The sequence below is a fragment of the Meriones unguiculatus genome, chromosome 3, assembly GCF_030254825.1.
Source record: "Meriones unguiculatus strain TT.TT164.6M chromosome 3, Bangor_MerUng_6.1, whole genome shotgun sequence".
In the NCBI taxonomy this organism is placed as follows: Eukaryota; Metazoa; Chordata; class Mammalia; order Rodentia; family Muridae; genus Meriones; species Meriones unguiculatus.
The window spans coordinates 131,082,800-131,101,464 of record NC_083351.1 but is presented as its reverse complement, the minus strand read 5'-3'; the positions used below and the strand labels follow the sequence as shown (position 1 = coordinate 131,101,464).

At 40.8% G+C, this 18,665-nt stretch overlaps 1 non-coding gene across 1 annotated transcript; it reads left to right on the top strand.

The window, feature by feature from the left end:
- The first annotated feature begins 18,565 nt into the window (after positions 1–18,565).
- LOC132653417 (small nucleolar RNA U13) lies at positions 18,566–18,665 on the top strand. Its single transcript, XR_009591157.1, has one exon. It is a non-coding gene; the product is annotated as a small nucleolar RNA U13 (small nucleolar RNA).

Genomic DNA, 18,665 nt, shown 5'->3' with positions numbered 1-18,665 from the left:
ACCTCGTGGGAATGCTTATAAAGTCCTGGATAGTAGAAGAAGCACTGTTACACACTGAATCTGTTGGGACCTTCATCTTGCCTCACCAACATACAGATAATCAATTGATTGCTCTTGTTCATAAGCTATATAACTAAGGCATTTTGCTTGAGAGCAGAAGGGCCTATGGTGTCAGGATATGGCTCCAGCTCCCACATCTCTTATTTGTAGGGTTCTGAATAACAAGTGTTTTCTTGATACTTTTGAACATATCAGCCCACTGTGTTCTGGGATCCTGGGTTTTGTTCAAAGCCCCAGGCTTACTGGGGACTATGTGATAAACGATATCATCTTTCAGCTCCACAGATGTTAGTCCTATGCCTTGGAGTGCCGTGGAAAACAGGGTTTTGTCACAACTACCAAGGTGGTTGGAGCTACCATTCTCTAGCACCCATCAACATGAGGTTAAAGAAAAGTAAATTGAATACTTTGAATACAGACATGAGAAGTCATTACTAGGGGATCAGAAAGGCTGGGGTCCAAATGAAAACAAAAACAGTGTCCATCTCCTAACAGTTAATTATCAGAGTCCATATCTGAGGGAGGGCCAATGCTCTGGACCCCGTTGTCATGCTTATGATTCCTCCCTTTACTATTAAAATGAAAGGTTTGGGTGTCAAATGTCCCACAAAGAATCAAGTGTTAGAACATTGTTCCAACCAGGTGGCACCTTCTATGGGAAACTGTGGACCTTGGGCAGTGGGGCTAGCAGGAAATGGTGGGTCCCTGGGCATCACTGGGGACAGGCAATTGTGTAAACAACTTCTTCAGGCCCCTACTGCCCCATTGCCCAAGACCCTGAGAAGAGAAAGTGAGGAAACCCAGGAGGAAGTGCCTAGCCATTATTGGTCCATTCCTTGCTCTGACATCACAAAGAGCCATTGTGACATCTATCCACTTAAGGCTCTGGCTGAGCATGCCTCATGTTTACAGAGCAGAAGCTCTTGTTGGTTGGAGAACTAACTGGATTTCTGCGCTCATGAGAAATTATACTTGGACTTTTAGAAGTTGTTGGACCTCCATGTAGTAAGTTTCTTCTGCTTTCTAACTTGTAACATTTTATTATGTTTATTTTATGTGTATACTATTTTGTCTTCCGTGTATCTCTGTGCATCACATGTCTGGTGTCTGCTATGGAGGTCAGAAGAGGGAGTTAGTGTTTTTTAAACTTGAGTTATAGATGGGTTTGAGCCACACTTTGGGTGTTGGGCATCAAACCAGGGTTCTCTGGAAAAACAGGAAGTGGTCTTAATGGCAAAATCATCTCTCTAGCCCTTCTGGCATTTGTTTGTTTGTTCTTACCTTTATATTTACCTTTGTATTTTTTTTAATTTTGTTTTATTCCTCTTCTCATATTCCAAGCCTTTTCTAGGTATGTAATAACAGAGTTATATAAGCAATTTAATTGTGACAATCACAGAAATATTGGTAATGTACTTGATCACACTCATCTTGTGATGAACCTGAGCTGTTTTGCTTTTCTTTATAAGTATTTCCATCAGGTTATTTATTTGCTGGGTTTCTTCTCAAGTTGAACTTGTGTATAACAATTTCTCAATTTTGTCTATGTTTTCCAATTCACAAGAAGGACCATCTCAGGTTTTAAAAGAAAGATTTATTTGGCAGTAGGGTGGTCTGGAGAGATGGCCCTGCAGTTAGGAGCAAGGACTGTAGGAACTAGTTTTGAATTCTAGCACTCCCATGCCAGATCATAACTACCTGAGGGATCTGATGCCCTCATATTAATAAAGGTATATTGAAAGACATTATCACTATGTTAAGTGATGTGTCGTACCAGTGAGTGTACTACTGTGTAGGTGTGTGCACATGTGTATGGATGCCCTCAGAGGCCAGGGGTGTAAAATCTCCTAGAGCTGGGGTGGAGCAGTTGTGAGCCACCTGACCTGAGTCCCAAGAACCAAATGCACATAAGTCCTCTGCAGACCTGTTGGACTCATGAGCCAGCTCCTCAGCCTGGACATGCTGGGTCTCTGGGGTGGCTATTGTCCTAGAAACTTTTCTTGCATCTGATTTTATTAGTACCTGCTCTCTCACAGTACACATGAGCTCAAGGTTGGGGGTGACTGTCCTTTCTCATAAGTGGCTTTTAGTTTCTAGAATCTTTGATTTTTTCTTCCAGTTTGCAGTTAATTCCTGTCAAAGTGATCTGTCATATCTTGCTATGCACTGCTTTGGAACACACTTCATTCTTGTTTACCTAAGCCTTTAAACACCCAGTTAGGTGGTCAGAAATCTGTCTGACCCCTTCCTTCCTTCCTTCCTTCCTTCCTTCCTTCCTTCCTTCCTTCCTTCCTTCCTCTTTAGGATGTAGGAATTCATAGCTATAAACACTTTCCTAGAGCCTGATTTTAACTCGGTCAACTTTCTCATTGAAAGTTGGTTCTAGCCATATGAAGGAGGGCCTGACTTTGAAGCAGGATATGGAGGCCTGCCACTCTGTGAAGGACACCTTTACCACTGCTTACAAGATGATGAAGAATCTGGGTCAAGGACATTTTTCAAGAGGTCAACATGGCCTTCCATGTGCCCACAGTGACCTGTGTGACTGTAAAAATTCTTAGAAATAAGAAGTACACCTCCATTATTGACAGTGTTATGAAATCTCTGAACAATCCTAAGATATTCAAGCTGTTTCACATGGTCTAGGAAGAAGAGACAACCCCCCTGGTGATGGGGGATGTCTCAAAGGGAGAGCTGATGCAGTCCATCCTGGAACTGGGGCCTTTACAGGAGAGTGGGAATCAAAGGATATTTACCCAGATCATACACGCAGTAGGTATTGCCAGGATAATCATGTTGTCCACAGAGTCATCAAAGCCACGAATATCCTCATGGACTGCAGGGGGAATGCCAAGCTGATAGATTTTAGCCTCTCTGTGAAAGTCACTCCTGGGGGGAAATTGCGGGGATTCTGCAACACTCTGCCATATTGTGCCCCAGAACTCTTTGCATGGGAGGAATACAATGCTTACCCCTTTGTTTTTTTTTTTTTTTTTTTTTTTTTTTTTTTTTTTTTTTGCATGTGAAAGGTATTTTATTGGCAGTATTAGGTGTTTTATGGTGTTTGGTGTCTACACAAACCTTGGTTTTAACATAGAGATTGTGAAAAGCAACACCAAAATATGAATTTTCAGAGTTTAAAGAGTGTTCTCAGTGTTTTAGAGTACTTGCCACTGTTCCAAGTGATCCGCATTCAGTTTTTAACCCCTATATCACAGTAGGTCTTAAATGTCTATAATGCCAACTTTAGGGAACTCCATAACCCAGGCCTCCATTGACACCTTTTGTCAAGTAAACATGCAGATACACAGACAACGTCAAATAATCAAAAATGATAAAAACAAATATTTACGCATATGATGTAACATTATGATGCTTTTCCTAATTCATGATAAATGCTTAAAGAGGAATATTTAAGAGTTGTTGACAACCTGAAATACAGACTTATTGAGATACTACCAACTCCTAGGTTGCTAACCTACAATTTCCAAGAAGTAGAGAGCTGTAGGCATTTTATAATGCAATTAATTTCTGTACCCTGAAAGCAAACTGTCATGCTTGTGCTCACAATTACTTGATTGAACTTTAAACATTCAATAAGTCAAAATTGTCAGGAAATGTATTTTTTTTCTTCTGTGGTCCTGAAATAAACTTGGGACATTTGGTAATAAACAGTGTGGATGATCCTAAGATTGTATTGCAATATAGATGCTGGAAGCTGGAAATTGCATACAAACATAATTCACAGATGTTCAATAAAATATTCAGTAAGGACATTGATAGGTGGGGTTTAGGTGTGCTCCTCTTCTTCATGGTGGCCAGGTGCTTCCTTTGCCAAGCTAAGTCTTTGGAGAGCATGAAGAATGAGATCACCTCAGGCAACTTTAGCATTCCTTACCATGTTTCCATTGCTATTTTCAATGTCATCTTTGAACTGCTGAAAATCAATTCTGGCAGGAGCCCCAACATCATGGAAATGATGAGGTGGCCCCTGATCAGGGCAGGTGAGGCACATTCACCACCTACATCTACACATAGTCTACTAGGCACCCCAAGCCCTAACATTGTTGGGACCATGAGAGTCATGGGCTTTAAGCCGGAAGAAATCATCGAGTCTCTGAGAGACCAAAAATGCAATGAGGTGATGGCATCTTACCTCATACTGCAACACCCATCACCTGGGGGAGACCGTGGCCATCACCAGGTGAATCCTGTGAAACTCAGGCAGCCAGACATTGTCCCCCACGTGACAGATCCTCACACCTTTCCTGGCTTCCTACAGCTTCACCTTACCATATAAGGCCCAATAAAAAGAGGAAGGGAATTATGCCAGGCAGCCTGCCAGATGCCACAGCATGTGGGCCACCCTGTGCTGCCAGCCACCACACACCCTCTCCACCTATCCTACATGTGCTATCCTGTGGCTAAGTCACTCAAGGGCAGAAGTCTGAAAATGAGTGTGTATTTCTCACAGGTTGAGTCATGCAACAGCCTCAGTGAAAGTGTCCAGCAATCTCTGGCTCTATACAACAACTCTTCTAGACCATCCCAGAATGAGAATACAAGTGACCCAGAGAGCAATATGTTCTGTAATCACCAAGCCAAATACTGGAGTCCCTGGAGGAAGAGGATAGCTCAATCCTCATAAGCTCCTCCTGTGGGGATTTATTAGAGATGATGACCATCATAGAGGTAGAGTTGACCATCATTGCAGAGGAAAAGACCCTCACACTGGAAGATATTTGCCCTGAAAGTGAGCATCACCGATGAGGACACCATCATGCTGGAAGAGACTGAGAGGACACCATCATGCCGGAAGAGACCTAGGTGTACTCCATCATGCCAGACACCATCATGACAGAAGAGATCGAGAACACCATCTTGCCTGACAACATCAAACTGGAAGAGACCGAGGAGGATACCATCATGCTGGAAGAGACCAAGGAGTACTCCATCCTGCCAGACACCAGCTTGCCAGAAGAGACTGAAGAGGACACCATCTTGCCAGACACCATCACACCAGAAGTGACTGAGCAGGACACCATCACGTCAGAAGAGACCGAGAAGGACACCATCATACCAGAAGAGACCATCGTACCTAGATAGCCTCAGGATGCTGGGACAGCTTCCCCCATAACTGTTATCAGTGCTAGAAGCAGGTGAAGAAGACAATCATGAACAGCCTCAAACATCTGTGTATTGCTGCATGCCACCTCCTAAGACAAGGCTCACCTCATGTAAGAACATGATTCCAATGAAAAGGGAACAGGGAGTCACCCTCAGCACCAGGTGAGTTCATTCACTTCACTTCATTTTATCCACTTTTCCTTCTGTCCTTTGTGACTCATTAATTTGCCCACTTATGGCATACCTGTGAACTTAACAACTGGTCTCTTCAGAAAGACCAGTCGCATAGAAATCCCAGAAATGTGACCTCAGGCTTTTTCAGCAACAAGTGAACTGTATACATATGCTGATAAAGCAGGGAGAAGCTCTCCTTGTGGAGTTCCTGTCCTCTCCAGCTCTTACTATTTCCCATTTCTTACATAAAATTGCATTCACTCTGCCCGTCAGTTGGCCATCGGGCTCAGCATCTGCTTTCACAGTCTGCATGGCAGAGGCTTTCAGATAACCTAGAACCCTGACAATGCAGCCACTTCTGATGAGAACTGATAGACTAAGATCAGAAAGGAGAGGAGGACCTCCCCAATCAGTGGACATGGGGAGGAGCATGCATGCAGAAAGGGGGGGTGTAGGGTGGGACCAGGAGGGGAGGGGCTTATGGGGGGATACAAAATGAATAAAGTGTAATTAATAAAAGTTAAAAAAAAGTAAAAAAAAAAATCAGGGAGAGGAGCAGGTGTGACATGGGCATAGGCAGCAGTTTGCTTAGAGACCAGAAGGACACTATGGTGTCACAGGGCCAGAACAGTAATTGTTATGTGCTTCAAAGTCACTAAGAGTCTCCTACCTGTGTCTTTCTGTTTTGAAGTCCTGAAGCCTCAGCTCTGTGACTTGTGGGCCATGGGATGGAGGTCAGACTGGATGAGATTTGGAAAGCCCCTCGGGGAAACCAGGCCAGATGTCCAGGAGCCAGTGTAGTCATGAGATCCACCCCAGGGCAGATTTGTCCAGGTAAATTCCAGGCCAGGAGCGGCTGGCTTTCTACTGGGTCTTCCTCAGAGGTGAAGGGCTGAGATGCAGAGGTGCTCTAAAGCTCTCTGTGGCACACTAATCCCTTGCTCTCTCCCCTAGCTTGCATAAACATCACAGATTTCCCTTTGGGTAGTGATTGTCCTTTGCTCCCTGTTTCTTGACAGGGATCATGATGTTTTCCAACTGCCCCAAGATGGGTTCCCAGGTTGAGAATGAGACCTACAAGCAGCCCGAATCTTTTAGAAGGAATCTTTTAGAGGGCAGCCTCCTGCCATCCTTTTGCAAGGGCCCCGCACCCACACACATGCCAAAGCCATCACAGGTTACATTGCTTGAGTCCTCAGACCAAACTCAGAACAAAGTCTGGAAAAATGGCAACCTTGGAGTGACTCCAAAGTCAGTTGTGCCCTCTCCTGACACCAATTCTACCCTCTAGTTACTCACCTCTTGCATAACTATGCTTGCTCCGTCAAGGCAACCATTCACATTGGATCCCACATTTACCACCACATGCCACACACTGAGGGTGTGATAGGTGTCCTGACAAGTCTACCTCGAGACTCTATGTTGGAGGAGCAACCTGCTGTATCCCTGCCTCATGGAAGCCTCAAGCCTCTACCTCCTGTATGCACTCAGCTGGACAGATCTTAAGGCTGCTTCCATTGCTTCAAGTGTCTTCACTTAGCATATTCTTGAACAGTTTCTCCCTAGACTGTGTCAACAACTATCACAGCATGAGAAACACAGAATTCTGTATGACTGACAGGTATGTTCCATCCATCCTGTTGTCTCCCTGAATTTGAACGCAGGACATTTGTCATTGTCTGGCATTGTCATCCTACTTGGATTGCCTCTATATTCAACAGCGTGTCCCCATAATGTACTTTCACTGTGGAAACACATCAGTGTTTCTCATCTTCTCTGTCCTCTGAGTGACTCTAAGCACATAACATACACATTTAATATGGCAGATGGATGTGTTTCACTTTGTAGAATTTGGAAAACGAAGGTATGTACACCATACAATAGATGTATATCCAGGGTTTCAGTAGGCAACTGCTTTAAGTTCTGAACACACTGATTGTGTAATTACACATTTATTGGAAATAATGGAATTCTGGGGATACCTTCACAAATGAAGACTGATAATGCACCTGCATATGTATCTAGTAAGATAAAGCAATTCTTTTTATATTGTAAATCAAATCTAATGTTATCTAATGTGATTTATAATAATAATAATAATAATAATAATAATAATAATAGTACTCATATCTAAACTGTACATGAACTTTGTTTAGTAAAGACTCCTTTATACCTACATTATGGTTTTGGCCATGCTGTCCAGGTATCTTCATCTCAATTCTACAATTGAAAAGTGAGAACTAACAGTATCTATCCCATGAAAATAAACAAGTCTGTCCTACTACATATCATGCAATATGGCTACTACTCTTTCAATGCTAATTAGAACCCCATAAAAGGACAGAGGAGCAGAGGTCCAGCAGTGTCTCCTTACATTGAGTTTCTGGGCTTCTCCTCGCACTTTCAGCAGCTCAGTGATAGAGTCCACAAAGCCCTGGTAGAAAGTTGCACATTTTCTCAAGTTCTCGGTCATGATTGCGGATGCATGTTTCATCTTCTCCATGAAGTGTCCATGTTCCTAGCCAACACAGACAGACCTTTAAAGAGATAGGCAAGAAGATTATAGTACTTCGTGGGTTTTTTTTGTCTTTTGTTGTTGTTTGTTTTAGTGGGTTTTTTTTTGTTTGTTTGTTTGTTTTTGTTTTTTTTTGCTTTCCTTTGTTTTGGGAAATAAAAAAAGTTGCTTTCTCATTCACTTTAAAACATATGGCACAATATTAGACTGTCATCACAAAGTAAAAAGACTTGAAGTACAGCTCCTGTCCTTTTCTCCATTAAGCTCATATAGCAAAATGTAATTTCAAACAATCTAGTTACTCCATTACTCCACCCAAGAAGCAGAATATTATTGGAGAAAAATCACACAGCCAGATGCCTAGATTCAGTATAACTACATAGCTAAATTCTAAAAGAGTCATTCAAAATTACTAGAAATCCTACAAGAAATATCCTTTGTCCAAAATGCTTGAAAACAAATGTTTCTCATCAGAAGAACTGGAAGAATATCTATACAAGTTATCTTATATATAAGACTCAAATCCAAACACACAATTCACTGTTTCCATACATAACTTATAGTCTGAAGTCACATCCATGCAATATTTGAGTGAGTTAGAGTTTTGACAGTAACATGTCACACACATGAGGCCAACCTGGCATTTTCCACTCATGACAGCTGTCATACATTTTTAATGAGCATTTCATATTTGAGATGTTTGAATTAGGAATGCCCCACACAGGCAATAATCAAGTCTCAAAGAAACAATCCTTATGGTGTGGGTACTGTACTTTCTCCTGCCTCAGTGGTCATCCCTTCCTCTCAACCACAGTTCTAACTATACACTTTTGAAAAAAGAGGGAAGGGAATACACTTATCCATTTCCTCTCCCTTCATGAAAATCAGCCAACCTGCATGAATCTGTTCTTCCTCCTCTATCTGTTCTCCACAAGGCTCATCTGTACCTAACACCGCTTGTTATTTCAAAAACTTCTGTTCTACATTATGTATTTTCCCTCTCCACCAGATTAATTGAGTGTCTGTAAAAAGCTCATAGAAATACTTTCCCTGAACTAAATATCTTCTCCCAGCTACCACCTAGTTCTCCTGCTCTCCATCCTAACAAAACTATTTTCCATTTCTTTCCTTCCCACTAGTGTAAGTATTCACTTCACTCCTCTGCTGGAGCACAGTCTTCTTCATTAAACACTCTTTTCAGGAGATTAACCACATTAATATGGATTTAGCCTTACAGTGAAACACCTTCTCAATCTCCCTTCTAGAGCCCCCTCCTCTATTATACTTCTCTATGCTCTCTCACCAAGCAATCTCATGGCTCAAAAATACCACTCATATACTAATAATTTCCTAATGTATAACCTACAAATCAGAACACTGTCATAATTCTAAACTCAAATACCCTGTTACGAACCACTGACCTACTCCAATTGGATTATTAAAAGCCATCCAAATGTCATGAAGACAAAAAAATTATATATATATATATATACATATATATATATATTTGTCAGCCAATCCCCATTCCCAAAGCAGTTCCTTCCAGTATCCCCAAAAGAAACACACACACACACACACACACACCCCACTACAAGTATCTACAATCATTTCTCATCTGTCTGTCCCTCCTCTCCCCATCCAATCTACTACCAAGTACAGACAACTCAACCTCCAAAACATGTCCTAGAATTGAACATATCCCACCATTTCAATTTTTTAATTGTCCAAATGTATGATTTAGCCAAACCACAACAATTCAATAGTCTTCAAATGTCCATTATGCATTCAGCACCACCACTACCACCACCACCACCAAGTACATAGTCTACGCCGTAGCTAAAAGAATCTCTTTAAAGCAGCACATCAGACATTACCCCCAGCTTTGGCTCTCCAAAGGTTTCTGTAATAGTCAGGGTTCTCTTGAGGAATGAAACTTACAAAATGACTATGAACATATACATATATATGTAAAGGGGAATTACTAGAATGATTTACAGGTTATGGTCCAGCTAATCTATGATCAACAAGAAGGCCCAAGAATCCAGTCACTATTCAGTCCATGAGACTGGATGTCTCAGCTGGTCTTCAATATATGCTAGAATCCCTAAGAAGTAGGCTTTAAAGCCAGTAAAGAAAAGGACTGGCAGCAAGGGCAAGGTCAGAGTGCATGGTAATCCAGTTAAACATTGTCAAATGTTCAGTTTCCACAATAGCAGACTAAGAGCTGTTTTGCAAAGGGAAAATAATTGCCTACAGATGATGATAGAGCCTTGCTCCCAAAATTCCAAAGGTATCTTCTGTGATTCACCAACAGGAGAGTCAAATAGAATTCCTGTTTGCCATTGACACCTCACAAACCATCAACTCTGCTGAATCATATGATCCAAGTGGTAGAACAGCCTACACAGCACCTTGGATCTTTGCATAAGCTTCTCCTGTTAGAGGCTCCATACAAAGCTAGCAGTTTGTAAGTCATTTGATTCAGGACAAAGCAACACATTCAAAGAATAATATGCTACCTCCATAATCCAAATAGGTCAACTAGTCATTGCAAATATCTCTGCATGCCTCACACCACTGGTCTCATAAGAATTTTACTGAGCATAATGGTTTGAATACGAATGGCCCCATGGGCTCAAAGAGTTGAAAGTTTAGTCACCAGTGAGTAGTACTATCTGAGAAAGATTAGAAAAGTTAGAGTAGGTATGGTCTTGTTGGAGAAAGTATACCCATTGGGGTGGGCTTTGAGGTTTCAAAACCAAGCCCAGCATCTCTTCCTGCTGTCTGCAGATCCAGATGTAGAGCTCTAAGCTACTTCTCCAGCACCGTGTCTACACATGTGCCACCATTCCTGCATGTGTGTCACCATGCTCCCTCCTGCCATAATAATAATGGAATACATCTCTGAAACCATAAGCAAATGCTAATTAAATGGTTTCTTTTATAAGAGCTGCTATGGTCATGGTATGGTGTCTCTTCACAGCAACATTACTCTGATCAAGACACTGAAGTAGAAGGCTTCTGAATTATGGATAGATTTATTTCCCATCCTCTTATGCACATGTATGTTACCTACAAGTCAAATATCGTTGCTACTTCCTGCTCACTTGGTCCAGAAAGAGACAAATGATCACGATCTCTTCAAACTAAGTTATGGCACATGGCTGAAGAGTGAATACATATTTAACATAAAGGTATAATGCTGCCAATGCCAACTGAAAGCAAATTGCTTCTGGGGGTCCTTACAGACAGGTATAGAGTTAAAAGTCAATTATTACATCAATAGCTGCATACCATGTACCAACAAATGTGTTAACCTGATTAAGAAAGAATACCACATCTGGTACAGTGGCTTCAGTTGGAGCAACTACTTGATGAAGTTGTTGATAGTCAACTGTCATTCTCCACCAGGCATCTTTCAAGTCCTTGATGATGGCACTAATTTCTGCAATTCCTCCTGGGATGCAAAACTAGTCTTGTTTCATTAGTTTTCCTGGAACAAGAAACTCTAAAGGCTTTTAGCCTTTACAACCACAACCACAATAATAGCCCACAGGTCAGAGAATAAGTGCAAGAATTTTGCCAACTTCTAACTGGGGGTGGTTAGGTATATGACCACAGGATGAGTTTAGAGACCTACCTGTGAATCAGACTTCAGCCAAAACTGCATAAATCACCTGACCTCCATTAAGTCCCACCTTTAACTGGAGGACCACAATCTTTCTTGTTGTCTCCTGGAATCAGCCTCAGTTCAGAACCAGGAACCAACACACTGAGTGGGACATTCCTAACACTCCTTCACACATATTTGCTACCTGCACATGTTTTCTGTATCTGGAGTGATGTGTGGTACAAAATCATCATGTACTTATCCTCTGCATAAGAAAGATTATTTTCCTCAGCATATCAGTTCCAGCACCTCAAATTAATGATAAGACACACACACACACACACACACACACACACACACACATACACACACACAGACACAGACACACATGCCCACATTTCAGTAAAAATTCTCAACACTGACCAGTAAAAACACAGCCATTAATATTTATTCCCTTTTCTTGGGAAGAAAAGATAAAAAAAATTATTAGCAGCCTTCCAAGTGGATGATGTTACAACAAGAGCCATCAAGAACACACAGGATAGAACCTACCACTGACATTTCAGTAAGTTCCAAGCTTAGCTCTTCTACTTTGAAAGAAAAGGAGAAGAATCTTCTAAGTAAAGGTACTCATATTCCTTGCCATGTAGAAAACTGGAAGGGGAGGTTAGGAGGGTCACTAAAAGCCCTTAAAGACATAAACTGGTATTATTCATAAAAAAACTTTTGATTTCTATATTCTGACTCAGTAATAACTTCTACATTAGGTTCACCAGAAAAATTTTTCATTAGTACTCTCCAAAGATAAAGGACAAACTTGAGGGAGAAAAAAATTCCAAAGTTCAGATAATTGAGGAGCCGGGTACGGTGGAACATTACATAATTCCAGCCAATGGAAGTGGGGACAGGACGATGCTGAATCCAAGGCAAGCCTAACTAAACTCAGAGAGGCCACCCTAAACCATGGAAAAAAAGGAGATATTCAGAACTGTTCTACTTCCTTGGATTTCCTCTAAAGAAAAAAAAAACACATAGCCAAACTTTGGGCAGAGTGCCAGAATCCTTATAGAAGAAGAGGAGGATAGAAAGAGCTGGAGGGGACAGGAACTCCACAAGAAGAACAACAGAGTCAAAATACTAGGGCCCAGGGGGGCCTGCAGAAACTGATACTCCAACTAAGGACCATGCATGGAGAGCATCTAGATCCCCTGTTCAAAGGAAGCCAATTAGCTGTTCAGTTTCCAAGTGGGTTTCCTAGTAAGGGTTACAGAGGCTGTATCTGATATAAACTCAGTGGCTGGCTCTTTGATCACTTCCCCCTGGGGAATGCAGCCTTGCCAGGAAGATGATGTTACCAGCCTTGATGAGACCAGATAAGCTAGAGACAGATAGAAGTTGAGGAGGTCCTACCCTATCAGAGGACTAGGGAAAGGGCATAGGGGGAGAAGAGGGAGGATGGATGGGACTGGGAAGAGGCAAGAAAGGGGGTTGAAGCAGGGATAAAAAGTGAATAAATTGTAAGGAATAAATAAATAAATATAATAAAAAGAATGAAAGAAAAAAACCCCTAAACTAAAAATCAAAGTAAGAAAATGTGAATTCTGATGCCTTCTTGTGGGGCCTTGGTTTTAGGACTGTAATTAGCTACATCTTTGGCCAATTCAAATAATCTCTCTGACTTTCAGTGTTTTCTCATTTACAAAATAGGAAACAGCAATCAATTACGATTTCCCTGAAGTACCAGCTGAGCATTACGCTTTCCAATTCAGGCACATAATGAGAAGGAGCAAACATTTTGAGGACAGACATCAGATAGTAACTTTAATCTCCTTATCAGGGTCACAAAATTTCTACTTGTAATATTTATAATTTTAACACTCTCTTCCAATATAATGTTGAGTAACTTTCTAGGATTACAGTGAGCCCCTGGAGTAAAAAGTTTTAAAATTAAAATAAGAATTGGTTTGTACAAAGCATCCAGGCTTATAACCACAGCATTCAAGAAGCTGAGGCAGGATACTGAGCTATAGTGATCAGTACCAAGCCAGCCAGGACCATATGGCAATATAAAGAGAGAGAGAGAGAGAGAGAGCTCAAATCTAAAACATACACACATTAAAATGAAGGAAAGTTGACAGTGTTAAGGTTACCCTATATTTTGCATTTTTTGTGGAAATGTACAGAACTCCCTGGTTCTGTCTGAATTCTTTGTGTACATGCAAGTGAAAATGATAGAGTTTCTATGTGGCTGTCAGAGGCAGGTAAAAACATGCTTACTTGCATTTTGTGGCTTCAATTACAAATTGCTTCTACCACAGTAAAAAGCATATATGAACAGACTTTACAGTCCACATTGACTCTTCAACATAAGGCATCAATAACCACCAGACCTATCAGATACAAAAGGCAAAAATAAATAATTCTTAAACTCTAGAAAAGTTTAAAAGCTCTGCTGCCAGCTTTCTACTGGCAGTTCACACTGATTTTTAAATAAATATTGCACTACTTTTCCTTCTGAACAAATGACTTAAAGAGAATGACTGCCATCTAGTGATGACCAATTCCTAATATTCCTTATAACACGAATTTGATGTAACGAAGTAAAACAGAATGCTGAAAAACATTTAAAAACTGCATTTGATCAAATCTGTGCGTCCAGGGCAGAGGATGTAGCTCAACTGGTAGAATGTAGCCTTGCATACAGAAAGTTCCAGAACTCCATAAAACTGGGCATGGTGGCACATGCCCATTATACCAACATTAGAGAGGCCCACCGAGACAGCAGGATCAGAAGTTCAAGGCCATCAAACAAGTTTGAAGCCAGCAGGGGTACCTAAGACTGTGTTCCTCCCTAAAATAAAAGGTAGTATCTTTAAAAAAATTCAACTCTTGGAAATATTATTGTACTTCTCTGTGCTTCTGACACAAGATACATAACAGTTAAACAAGACTATGGAACAAATAATCACAGGTTGGGGAGTTACTTACCTATGTCATCACAAGAATATTCTAGCAGTGTAAAAAGTAAGCAAGAAGAAATGCTTAGAAATTAATAGTGATTTTTAATAGTCTAATGTTGACTCAAGTAAAGTGCTGCCCGAAAGATTCTGATTTCCATAACTTCCCTAATAAACAGAAGGTTTTATTTTTATTTTTTGCAAAGGTCTATTTGTGTATCCTAGTGTGTACTACTAATAATACACTTTGATACATAATGTTTCTGTATCCTCCCAGCTAGATTTCAAAAGCATAGTTTAAAAACTTTTAACGAAAAAAGTACCACTTGAAATTTGAATTTAACAAATATTTACCATTCTTCTACACTAAACCACTGAAGAATTGTAAGACTTGCATAAAGCCAAAATCAGCTTCCATCTGTTTTTCCAAAGGATAAGGAGCCATATAGGGAGATACACATTCGTAATCTCTGCACTCAGGAGGCAGAAGCCATCCAGGGCTTAGATAAAAAGGAAGACCTTGTTGAGAAGGTGGAGTGGGAGCTGGGTGGTGGTGACCCATGCACACCTTTAGCCCCAGTACTGGGGAGGAAGAGGCAGGCCTGTCTAGAGAGCAAACTCCAGGACAGCCAGAGCTACACAGAAAAACCCTGTCTAAAAGAGAAGTGGTGGGGCTGGGGAAAACTGCACTTCAGGGTCAGTTGTGGATTAGCTGTGTCTACACAGCAACTACTAACTTTTTCTGTTTAAGGAGTCCTAACTCTATCTGATGTTTCACCTTCCTATCTTACCACAAGACATAAAAAAGTTACCTTGTCAGTGATCAGTTAATATTAGGATGTAGGAAACAACACTCACCACTGAGAAAGAAGCTGATTTTGGATTTATGCAAGTCTTTTTTTTTTTTTTTTGGTCTTTATCTTTAACCACTAAGTATTTATTTTATTTTATTTTATTTTATTTTATTCTTTTTATTTTTTTTATCAGTTACATTTTATTAACTCTGTATCCCAGCCGTGTCCGGATCCCTCATTCCCTCCTAGTCCCTCCCTTCCTCATCTCCACCGTGCCCCTTTCCAAGTCCACTGATAGGGGGGACCTCCTCCCCATTCATCTGATCCTGTTTTATCAGGTATCTTCAGGACTGGCTGCAAAGCCCTCCTCTGTGGCCTAACAGGACTGCTCCTCCCTTCGGGGGTGGGGAGACCAAAGAGCCAGTCATTGAGTTCCTGTTAGAAATAGTCCCTGTTCCCCTCACTTTGGGAAACCAATTGGTTACTGAGCTACCACATGCTACATCTGAGTGGAGGTTCTAGGTTATATCCATACATGGTCCTTGGTTGAATGTCAGTCTCAGAAAAGACCCTGTGCCCAGATATATTTGGTGCTTATGGAGCTCCTATCCTTTCCCCATCAGACTAACTCCCCTTAGTTAAGGGGAGTTAGCCAAGATGAAAAACTCAAGCGATACACAAGATGAAAAACTCAAGCGATAACACATGCTGGAGAGGTTGTGGAGAAAGGGGAACCCTCCTCCACTGCTGGTGGGAATGTAAACAGGTACAACCACTCTGGAAAGCTATCTGGCACTTTCTAAGACAAATAGGAATAGTGCTTCCTCCAGACCCAGCTATACCACTGCTAGGTATATACCCAAAGTTTGTTCAAGTACACAAAAAGGACACTTGCTCAACCATGTTTATAGCAGCTCGATTTGTAATAGCCAGAACCTGGAAACAACCCAGATGTCCATCAACGGTGGAATGGGTACAGAAATTGTGGTATTTTTATACAATGGAATACTACTCAGCAATCAAAAAGGAGGAAATCATGAAATTTGCAGGCAAATGGTGGGATCTAGAAAAGATCATTCTGAGTGAAATATCCCAGAAAGAGAAAGACAAACATGGGATATACTCACTTATGATAAACATAATGAAATCTATACACTTATGCAAGTCTTATAAAACAGATTTGAGCATGATGTTGAAAGAGAACGACAAGAGGTCAAAAGTTCATATTCCTTCTCCTAACTTCAGTATGTCTATTGATTGTGTTCAGATTTGAGTATTATAATTTGGATTTTCTAGGTACAGGAGAAAAATAGACCATTGCATATCATCATTTGTCCCTGAAGAAGCATATTGCAATTAATGAAGTCTAAGCTGAGCACAAAACTTATGACAGCTAATAATGTTTCTCTGTCAACTTGTCTAGAATAAACAAGGAGACAGGTCTCTGCGAATGTCCATAATGCAATTTATAGGTTAACTTAACCAATATGTACCGAATTACCATCTCATGGAATAGAGCAGTGGTTCTCACACTTCCTAATGCTGTAACCCTTTAATACATTTCCTCATGTTGTAGTGACCACCAACCATGAAATTACTTTTGTTAAGTATAACTTTGCTACTGTTACACAGTTTTCTGGTGGTCTTAGGCAATCCCTGTGAACAATGCCTTAGACACACACACACATACACACACACACATACGCACACACACAAAAAAAAAAAGGAGGTCTCAACCTACAGGTTTAGAACAGCTGGGAGAAACTGAACCAGCTGAGGTGCCTATTTAACACATCAAAGCAGACTTAGTCACCAGGAACTCTGCATCCCTAAGTCCATACCTGTTACAAGGCATGGCTACCATTTCCCCCTCCCCCAACTCTCAGCTGCTCTTCCCTATACAATCAAGCCATTTTGAATACCTGGTCCTTTAGTTTAGTCTCTTGACGTGTGTCTTAGTCTTGGTAGGCAGCTGCTTTTCCCCTCTCCCCTCTCTTGGCTCAGGATCATGTCCACTCTGGACTCTCCCAGAAGTCCCTGTCTCTAACTATGTTCCTTTTAATCTACAATAAATATGCTCCTCCATCATATCTAGCAATAGGAATGCCCTCTCCTTTTTTTATCATTCAAATGCCAGCATCTGATTGTCAGAACATGGTCCATGAGTGAAGCTGTGTGTCAGATTTTTCAGACCTTGTGAGAAAACTTCAAATAAACAAGACAAGAATCTTGTAATTTCTGTTCCTTCTTAAAAAGAGTTGTTCTTGGAATGTGTTTTCATGCCTCTCCCAGGTGTAATAATAGAAGCAGCTTTTACTTAAGAATACCCATCGTTTTACCCAATAGTATTCAGAATTATGTCTCCAAGCAGCACTTGTCCTCCCAACTGTATACGGTTCAAATTCATGTGACCTTTGTTCATATTACTTTGCTTAACCCTCAAGAATACCCTCAGAATATAAATTGTCTGATGCACTGAATAAAGTTATCTATTGCATGAGACTTTAATCCAACTCGGTTTTAGGCTCTACTCTCCCAGGTTGACCCGGCCAACCAGAGTTGTAACATTTCATAACTATATTTTCTGGCTGAGCTGCAACATAACCAACTGCCCTCTACTCTTGGCTCTGTGCATTGTCCAACACAATGGACTATAGTCCCTTGAATTATAAGCCAAAACAAAGCCTTCCTCTTTGAAGTTAATTCTTGTCAAGTACTTGACCAAAGCAATACCCAAAGCAACTAATATCCAAATATTTTTATGAAACCACATGAGAGGAAACAAATTGCAGTCCTTTTTCTATCTTTGCAGATTCCAATTTATCTGACTGGCTTCAACATGACAGCCCATACCACCAAGAGAAAGCTATGAGGGAATTCTGCTTGAAGCAATAAGGAAAGCCAAAATTGGGCACTTTAGAAAGGATAGGTTAAAAACAGGATGGCACAGCTGACACCTAGCCAAAGACCCTTCCAAGGAATGTGACTTGGGTTAAATACAACTAGAAAGTCTCAGAAGAAGAGAGTTTGTCATAAACATCCATCAAATCAACCACAGAAATCAAACAGGAAATAAAGTAATCAAAGCAATGACAGTCCAAATTAACGATACAGAGACTGTTATAACTAAAACCTGGGTAATATACTGTTGGTAGAAATAATCATCATCAACAACAACGGTAGCTAAAGCTATAAAGGCTCAACAAAGTTTGCCAGTGGCTTCATTTTGTCCTTTGTACAAATGTGTGCTTTTAATTCCATTGCCTTTTTTCCCATTAACGTTGAAAGATGCTAATCATAGGATGAGAAATAAAAAAGTTGAGGCAGGAGCCTTTTTTTGTTCATAAACATTATAATTAAGTATTCAAATCATTGTGTGACACAAGCCTCCCTGAAGCCTTGAAATGTGGTACATTACCAATTTGACA